At 40.8% G+C, this 9,578-nt stretch overlaps 1 long non-coding RNA gene across 1 annotated transcript; it reads right to left on the minus strand.

The window, feature by feature from the left end:
- Positions 1-2,136: 2,136 nt before the first annotated feature.
- Positions 2,137-2,750, minus strand: LOC126108141 (uncharacterized). Its single transcript, XR_007523515.1, has 3 exons — positions 2,656-2,750; positions 2,392-2,502; positions 2,137-2,232 (listed from the first exon to the last, which is right to left on the minus strand). It is a non-coding gene; the product is annotated as an uncharacterized LOC126108141 (long non-coding RNA).
- Positions 2,751-9,578: the final 6,828 nt, after the last annotated feature.

The following is a 9,578-nucleotide window of genomic DNA, read 5'->3' on the forward strand; positions in this document are numbered from 1 at the left end:
CGCCCGGGTTCCCGGGTTCGATTCCCGGCGGGGTCAGGGATTTTCTCTGCCTCGTGATGGCTGGGTGTTGTGTGCTGTCCTTAGGTTAGTTAGGTTTAAGTATTTCTAAGTTCTAGGGGACTTATGACCACAGCAATTGAGTCCCATAGTGCTCGGAGCCATTTGAACCATTTTGGTACCCTCTGCCACACACTAGTGGTGGGCAGGAAATCGCGTATCTGTTAGAAATCACAGTGACTGAGAAGTCACAGATATCACAGTAGCAACTTTACAGAATCTAACTGCGATTTCAGTCACAGTTAGCAGTCGCAAGTAGTATTTCATATTCAAAGACGTGAGCCATCTATTGGTCGAATTTAGCACTGCTTTCTGCGATTTCAGTGACAAGTCGCAACTAAGAGTCGCAAGTAGCAACTAAAAAGCGCGGTTAACAGTGGCATCTGTTGGCCAAAGTTCGTACTACGTCAATCTCTGCGGTACGCTATGGAGTCCAACTGCGATTTCCGTGACAAGTCGCAACTAAGAGTCGCAAGTAGCAACTAGAAAGCGCGGTTAACAGTGCCATCTGTTGGCCAAAGTTCGTACTACGTCCATCTCTGCGATACGATATCGGGTCTAACTGCGATTTCCGTGACAAGTCGCAACTAAGAGTCGCAAGTAGCAAGTCCGCCGCTCGTGGTCTCGCGGTAGCGTTCTCGCTTCCCGAGCACGGGGTCCCGGGTTCGATTCCCGGCGGGGTCAGGGATTTTCCCTGCCTCGAGATGACTGGGTGTTTGTGTTGTCCTCATCATTTCATCATCATCCAGGAAAGTGGCGAAATTGGACTGAGCAAAGATTGGGTAATTGTACGGGCGCTGATAACCACGCAGTTGAGCGCCCCACAAACCAAACATCATCATCATCGCAAGTAGCAACTAAAAAGCGCAGTTAGCACTGCCATCTGTTGAGCAAAGTTCATACTACGCTATTCGCTACCGAGTCAAACTGCGATTTCTGTGACAAATCGCAACTAAGAGTCGCAAGTAGCAACTAAAAAGCGCAGTTAACATACTTTTCCTAGTGTCATCTGTTGACCGACGTACGTACTTCGTTATGAGAGCCTTGTGGCTCACGAGTTCGATGTGCTGTGTGTGCATATGAAGGGCTTATTTCAATAGTGGTACAAGTCCATTTTTGTTCATTTTGAGTTACAGAGTCGTAAAGTTAAATGAGCGCTGACAAATCGGCATTTGAGATACCAGAAATATTCAAGCATATGGCTTCTTGCCAGAGATGAACCTTTATTTATGTTTGTTTGGATCACTAATTTCAGAAGCATTATAGACAGAAAAGTGGAGCTAATGGACTTGTACCACTATTGAAATAAGCCCTTCATATTATATGACGACATGCACATTCAGCATCAGTTATGATTGGTCAAATACTGCTGTGACTCTGAATGTATTATATTAATAAGAAGCAACATTGCCTTTTACTCCTGAAAATATCAAGTAACGTAACAAATGTGTTTGATTCTGCTTCCAATATGACAGTTTTGGTTAATACTCCGCATGCCTACAGGACTTTGCAATGTTAACACAGCACAACTCAGACATCTGTATAAGTGTAGAGAAATGAAAACAGTCATATGAATGCCTCACTTTTGTTCCGATACAGTTCAAGACTCGGGAGAAAAGTTTTACACCTGGTGTTCTACATGGCAACTTCACACACAAGAACTTTTTGCCGACACTACTACCACCTACATAAGTAAGCTCTTCCTGTGTTACTTTCAAGTAATGCACTTAAGCTATTCCCGATTTAACTGGAAGATCTGTACTTCCCACTTTCATATCAACAGCCTCAAAATGCATATTGTAGACTTCGGGATATGTTACAGGTCAGTGTCACACCAAGATTGTGGAGAAAGGGGGGGGGGCGGCATGTCACTCTCCAACAAGTGTTTACCAATAAGTAAGTGGCGGAAAATGATGGGTATAGGACGACTTAAACATGTGGAAAATGAGATTTTTATTATTCACTCACTGTATTTGACATTTATTATTCCTTTAAAATCGCACTACAACTTCAATAAAACACAGTTTAATCATTCACACACTTATTTCACAATTATTTCACTTTTAAACTGCAAATCGTCTAAGAGCTGTCTTGAATCTTCAAGAGTCTCTCTCAAAAACATCCTTGATGTGGATAGATATGTACAGCAACCAGTAATCAGAGTCAGAACTGTGTCTGCAAAAACACAAGGATTATTAAACAATTTTTGCTGTCATTAATTACTAGCAATATAATTGACAGAGTAGATTGCTAATATTTGCTATAATGAATATCACATTTGCAAGAACGATCTCACTGAAGTAATTAAGTCCATCGAAACGCTTAGAAACTAACCTCTCGTCTGACGAAAACGGTCTAAAGACGCTGTGGCAATTTCTTCAGATCTGTTGACAATGATATTTTGAGTTATCACTTTACTGAGTGACTGAAATGTAGTTCAGGTACCTGTGAACATAACAATATGTTAGAATTCATTTTCTAAATACGAACTATTACGGTACTGTACGCTACTTACATATTAATTACACTATTAATATTTTCACAGTTGTTTCTTTAATACAAAATTAAAGCCAACGGAAGAAAAAACGTAAAACATACTTGCCAATGACAGGTTTGTTGAGATGCAATTTTCTGTGTTGACAGATGTAACTTTTTCATACGGTGGTAAGTCGCAGGAATCACAGAAATCGCAGAAGTAGCAGAAATCACAGAAATCGCAGAAGTAGCAGAAATCGCAGAAGTAGCAGAAGTCACAGAAGTCACAGAAATCGCAGAAGTAGCAGAAATCGCGGAAGTAGCAGAAATCGCAGAAATAGCAGTGGCGGAGGGATACACGAACTATGTTCCTTAACTGCGACTCTTAACTGCGACAAATCACAGTTAAGAATAACAGATACTGAAAAGTAGCATTCACAGAAATCACTGATATCGGAAAATCGCAGTTTAGCCCATCACTACCACACACTAAGGTGGATTGCAGAGTATCGATGTAGGTGTAATGACCACTGTCAGTGAGTATGATGGCAACCGGGAGAGAGTTTCCGTTCTTCCAACGTTTTGGAAAGGCACAGCAGAGGTACTCGTGGTATCATGGTGTGGAGAGCCATCAAGTATGGCTGGTAGCTACTGAGGGAAATCTGATGGTGCAGTGGTATGTCGCGGACATCCTGCATCCTCACTTGTTACATCTCCCGTATTGTTTGCAACAGGACAATGCCTATTCAAATGTGGCACAAGCCTCCTTGAATCATCTGTGTGGTGTTAACATAATTTCATGGCCAGTAGGATCCCCAGATCTGATTCCAATGGAACATTTGTAGGACTAGCTTGGACATCAACTCCATCCCATTGCCAGTGTCTGGGATACTTTCCTAAAATGTGATTCCAGCAACTCGATGGTAATGCCCTTTAAGTATAAATTTTTTAAAGTTTTGTTTAACAATGTGCTATACTCCTCCCATGTCTTTGACACTCGTAAAATATCATCTAAATTCTTGAAGACTTAGAGATTTTTAATCATATTTCCCGAAATGATAGCCTCATTCTCAATGAGCGGCTGCAGTTGTGTAATAATAATTTCTTCAACTGTATAAAGCTGGTACTTGACATTTAATTTCGGGCCTCCTCGTGCAGTTCATCGAAATGTTTTTTTTTTTTCCATCTAAGTCATCTCATAATTTTTCATATATTAAAAGGTTTATTGGCTGTATTTCATGTTATATCGTTATCTACAGGCTATGTCATTCAGCCCTTTCTGTATTTTCTACAATGAAGTTTTTATGCTTCAAACTGTACTTCTAAGATCCGATGTAGACAACATGTTACTTTATCTGTCACTGTTAAATAAAATATTGCGTTTTACATTATGTACTGAACTATATTCATTATAACAGGGCTTCCCAACGTGTGGTCCGCGGACCCCTTAGGGGTCCGCCGGCTCTTTCTAGGGGATCCGCGGCCACCTTTCACCAAATCGTGTAAAATAATGAGTAAAATTATTGAATAAAAATGTGAAAATCAATTTTTTTTCCTGTGAAAAACATGTGTACTTTTACTTCAGGTCGTATTTCCAAGAAGCATTTGCGGTTCCTAAGTGAGAACGTATACACAGTTTAGTGACGGAGAATGCGAATTCTCTGATCGACTGTTTTTCTACTACAGCACAGTCAGCCATTGTTTGAGACTGTTTGAAGAGGAAGCCATTTTGAGTATTATTGATAACGATTCCTTATATTCAGTATCATTCACAGTTAGTCAGATGCAGTTTAAATTAATTGGCATTACACACATAGAAACTAATTTACACAGTCATGTTCATATTAAAATGTAGGGTACCTAATACTATTCTAAGTCAGCATACATGAGGGACACTGTATTGGAATTTAAAAGTAATACAGTTTCCAAGTAAAAAGTAACACTTGCGTAATGTTCATTCAGTTACAATACCGTAATCCTTACTTCGTAAGTTTCAACACTTCCATATATACTCTGTTTGTTGACCATACAATGTTTACGTGATACTTAATTTTTCCCCACGTCTTTGCCAACATTACGTCCATCACCGTCTCTACAGCATCTCCTATTCGTGCTGTAAGAGCAGGTACATCAGGAACTGGTGAACTGAATACTTTATCGTTAACGTTACTCCACAAAGGAACTCTAGATGCGTTATGTCTTGTGAACATGGTGGCTAAGATGTTCGACCATCTCTGCCGGCCCATCTGTCAGGAAACGTTTCATCCAAGACGCTATAGTGACAGTATCACACCCAAATTAAGCTACCTGTAACAAGAGACCAACAGGCCGGCAGGCAGGCAGACAGACAGACTGACATACAGAGAGAGAGAGAGAGTAAGGAAAGACATCAGATGCTGTTAGAGCTAATCCAGAAGGTGTCCATAAAAACTTCACGAGTTGAGCTACCATTTGCAACAAACAGCTGTATCAGGCACAATTCCTTAGAAATAAATTTTTGTGATCAGCAAGAGACTTTATGCTCACCCTGTGGTATAATCCTATACTACGTATATCCTTATCGTCAATAAAAAAAAGTTTCTGAAATTACTGTACTGCTTACTTAAATTTTTCATTCACGGGGGTCGTTTGTGCGCCGGCTCAGGGCGCTGTTGTTGTTGTTGTGGTCTTCAGTCCTGAGACTGGTTTGATGCAGCTCTCCATGCTACTCTATCCTGTGCAAGCTTCCTCATCTCCCAGTGCCTACTGCAACCTACATCCTTCTGAATCTGCTTAGTGTATTCATCTCTTGGTCTCCCTCTACGATTTTTACCCTCCACGCTGCCCTCCAATACTAAATTGGTGATCCCTTGATGCCTCAGAACATGTCCTACCAACCGATCCCTTCTTCTAGTCAAGTTGTGCCACAAACTCCTCCCCAATTCCATTCAATACCTCCTCATTAGTTATGTGATCTACCCATCTAATCTTCAGCATTCTTTTGTAGCACCCCATTTCGAAAGCTTCTATTCTCTTCTTGTCCAAACTATTTACCGTCCATGTTTCACTTCCATACATGGCTACACTCCATACAAATACTTTCAGAAATGACTTCCTGACACTTAAATCTATAGTCGATGTTAACAAATTTCTCTTCTTCAGAAACGCTTTCCTTGCCATTGCCAGTCTACATTTTATATCCTCTCTACTTCGACCATCATCAGTTATTTTGCTCCCCAAATAGCAAAACTCCTTTACTACTTTAAGTGTCTCATTTTCCAATCTAATACCCTCAACATCACCTGACTTAATTAGACTACATTCCATTATCCTCGTTTTGCTTTTGTTGATGTTAATCTTATATCCTCCCTTCAAGACACCATCCATTCCGTTCAACTGCTCTTCCAAGTCCTTTGCTGTCTCTGACAGAATTACAATGTCATCGGCGAACCTCAAAGTTTTTATTTCTTCTCCATGGATTTTAATACCTACTCCGAATTTTTCTTTTGTTTCCTTTACTGCTTGCTCAATATACAGATTGAATAACATCGGGGAGAGGCTACAACCCTGTCTTACTCCCTTCCCAACCACTGCTTCCCTTTCATGTCCCTCGACTCTTATAACTGCCATCGGGTTTCTGTACAAATTGTAAGTAGCCTTTCGCTCCCAGTATTTTACCCCTGCCACCTTTAGAATTTGAAAGAGAGTATTCCAGTCAACATTGTCAAAAGCTTTCTCTAAGTCTACAAATGCTAGAAACGTAGGTTTGCCTTTCCTTAATCTTTCTTCTAAGATAAGTCTTAAGGTCAGTATTGCCTCACGTGTTCCAGCATTTCTACGGAATCCAAACTGATCTCCCCCGAGGTTGGCTTCTACTAGTTTTTCCATTCGTCTGTAAAGAATTCGTGTTAGTCTTTTGCAGCTGTGGCTTATTAAACTGATAGTTCGGTAATTTTCACATCTGTCAACACCTGCTTCCTTTGGGATAGGAATTATTATATTCTTCTTGAAGTCTGAGGGTATTTCGCCTGTCTCATGCATCTTGCTCACCAGATGGTACAGTTTTGTCAGGACTGGCTCTCCCAAGGCCCTCAGTAGTTCCAATGGATGCGCTGAAACCATGTCATCGCGGATTGCGCGGCTGCTCCCGCCAGAGGTTCGAGTCCTGCCTCGGGCGTGTGTGTGTGTGTGTGTGTGTGTATGTTGTCCTTAGCGGAAGTTAAACTTAGGTTAATAGTGTGTAAGATAGGGACTGATGACCTCGGCAGTTAAGTCCCATAGACTTTACATACAGTTGAACATTTTTCTTCGGATTTCACGAAAAACCACACACACACACACACACACACACCGCGCGCGCGCTCGCTTGCACACAACTGTTACGAAATATGCATGCTCCTTGCACAACTGTAGCCAAACAGTGGAAGTGAACAGACCACAAGCGGCAGCTTGTCAACAGCGAACAGTTTGGACGTGACGTTGATTGCTCTTGGAGGAAGGCAGCTCCAGCGAGTGAAATGTCAGTTACCAATTAATTTAAATCAGGCTATAGTGTGCTGAACAAATGGAGTAAATCCACTAGTAAGTGTCTGGATACAGTGGGAATTCAAATTGGATCGTTAATTTCAAGGTGTTTTCATTCATCTCTAAACCAAAGACTATTGATACTTCGGGGGTGGCGGGTAGGGGGGGGGGGGCATTGGGAACATGGCACTTGCATTAAGAAGCTTTCAGTTAGCATGGGTTTCGCTCTGAAATTTAATGTTACTATGCTCTTGACTGACTAGGGGTCCGCCATGGATTTTCAACTGAAGAAGGGGTCCGCCAGATGAGAAGGTTGGGAAGCCCGTCATTATAATTTTCGCCTGTCTATATTCGAATGTTAAGTACGGTAGCCAAGTTGTACACGCAGCTACTAGATGGTGCTCTCACTGCAATGTCATGTTCACCCGCTGCACTTGTTAACGCGGGCACCTCAGTCCGTTGCAACCTGTGGCTGTACAGGTATGAGCAGCCCTTAGAGGCTCGTCTTCACATATTCCTTTTAAATATTTTGTGACTAAAGCCCTTCTGGCCTGTTATTTATTTTATACGAGACATGTGAGTACTGTCTTTGTCTTGTATTGTTAGTCAGTACTTACACTTTTTATATAAAAAATCTTTTTCTTTCCGTAAATTTGTAATTATGTTACAGACCACTTTAAATGTGTAAATTCTGATGAAGGCGCTCTTAGAAGTGTTGAAACCTGGTTAATAAGACTACAAAATTGTGATCAAGGGCTCATTTGTTTCAATTTTAGTCTACATAAATGATAAACTACTGTCACCTAACACTTCACCCAGTGCTCATATCAACACTGAGACTGGGATGTTTATCCCAAAAGGCAGCACTCGAAATTGAGAAAACTTCCTGTCAAATAAAAATACAGTATACTTCCTGGAGTTCTCCTTCAGGCTTACCTACCAGGACTTGGCAGACTCAGGGTGACAATTACTGAACTACATGAAAAAAACTGTAAATTAGTCACAAACTACAGCGTGCACACACATTATTCAACATGTAAATGTCACTACATGTTTTCGGATTTAGGATATGACATTTTCGATATGCCTGTCACCATTGGCGATAATGTGGTACAGGTGAATAGCGAAATTCTGCATGACCTGCTGAAGTGTTGGAACATCCATGCTGTTGTGACCTCCTGAGTGGCTGTTTTCAGCTCAGAAGTGGGTTTGGGTTTATTGCTGTATGCCTTATAGCCCACAAAAGGAGTCACGTGTTCAGATCTGGAGAATATGGTGTCCAATCGAGGCCCATGCCAGTGGCCTCTGCGTGCACCAGAGCCAGAAAGCTGTCCCCAAATGCTCCTCCAGGACATCAAATACTCTCCTCTGTCAATGGGGTTGGGCTCTGCCTTGCATGAACCACATCTCGTTGAAATCAGGGTCAATTTGGGTAATGAGGATGAAATCATCTTCCAAGACTTTCAAGTACCATTTGGTAGTGACCATGTCATCAAGGAATATCGCACCAATTATTCCATGACTGGGCACTGCACCTGTTGAGAGTGAAGAGACTTCTTGATCACGAAATGCGGATTATCAGTCCCGCAAATGTGCCAGTTTTACTTACTATTGAGCCAACGCAAATGAAAGTGGGCTTCATCACTAAACCAAACCACATACTGCATACTAATTCCCATCATCCCCCACGGCAAACTGTGCAGTTTGAACATCCTAACGCAAACTGTTCAGAAGTTATGAAGATTTTATTTCGTATAGTTCAATAGTTGTCACCCTGTAAATCCATAGAACTAATTATCGCCCCTGTTCAGATTTATTTGTCAATACAGATGGGTCTGCCTTTCTCTGTTTCTGAATGATTATTAAGTGTTCGTTATGAACCACACCTATGCTATGGTTTTTCTTACTACTACTGAGGGTTTATTATACACACTTTTCTTTCTGTTACTCTATTTTCCACCATACTATTTCCCTCTTCCTGTACTGCATGTCTTAAACTAAAAGGAACGGGATAAATTTACTTTTTATTAGGTATTGGCAGACATATTCGCCAATCGCTTCTCATGTGTAGGAGAATACAGTATTTTTCTTTAACATGATAATCACGCCTTCGTTCTTCAGTTAAAAGGTTGGATGTGTAAGCTTTAACCCGTATATGTTCATCCAATTAATCAAAGTCCATTACTTTTTCCTCTTGGCTCACTACTTTATCGAATAATACATTTTGCTTATTTTCTGGACGATTGACATTAAACAGTGGTATGTAATTATAATCTTCATTCTTCCAGTACAATACTTTAGCCTCAAAGCCTAATTTCTCCTTACATGTCAGTAACCATCAATATCTAGCAGTAGTTGCGAAAATTTACATTTGGTGCCACTGAACAAAGTTTGCATGATCTTAAAGTTATTTATATCTAGGGGTAACCTTGTTTATTATTTAATTAACCTTCCTTTGCTTCCCATTATTCCAACAAAATAGACTCCAGTCAGTGGTAATATGGGGCACGGATTCTTATTTTTAATTGTCTCTAAGAAATCCT

The sequence above is a fragment of the Schistocerca cancellata genome, chromosome 11, assembly GCF_023864275.1.
Source record: "Schistocerca cancellata isolate TAMUIC-IGC-003103 chromosome 11, iqSchCanc2.1, whole genome shotgun sequence".
Taxonomy (NCBI): domain Eukaryota; kingdom Metazoa; phylum Arthropoda; class Insecta; order Orthoptera; family Acrididae; genus Schistocerca; species Schistocerca cancellata.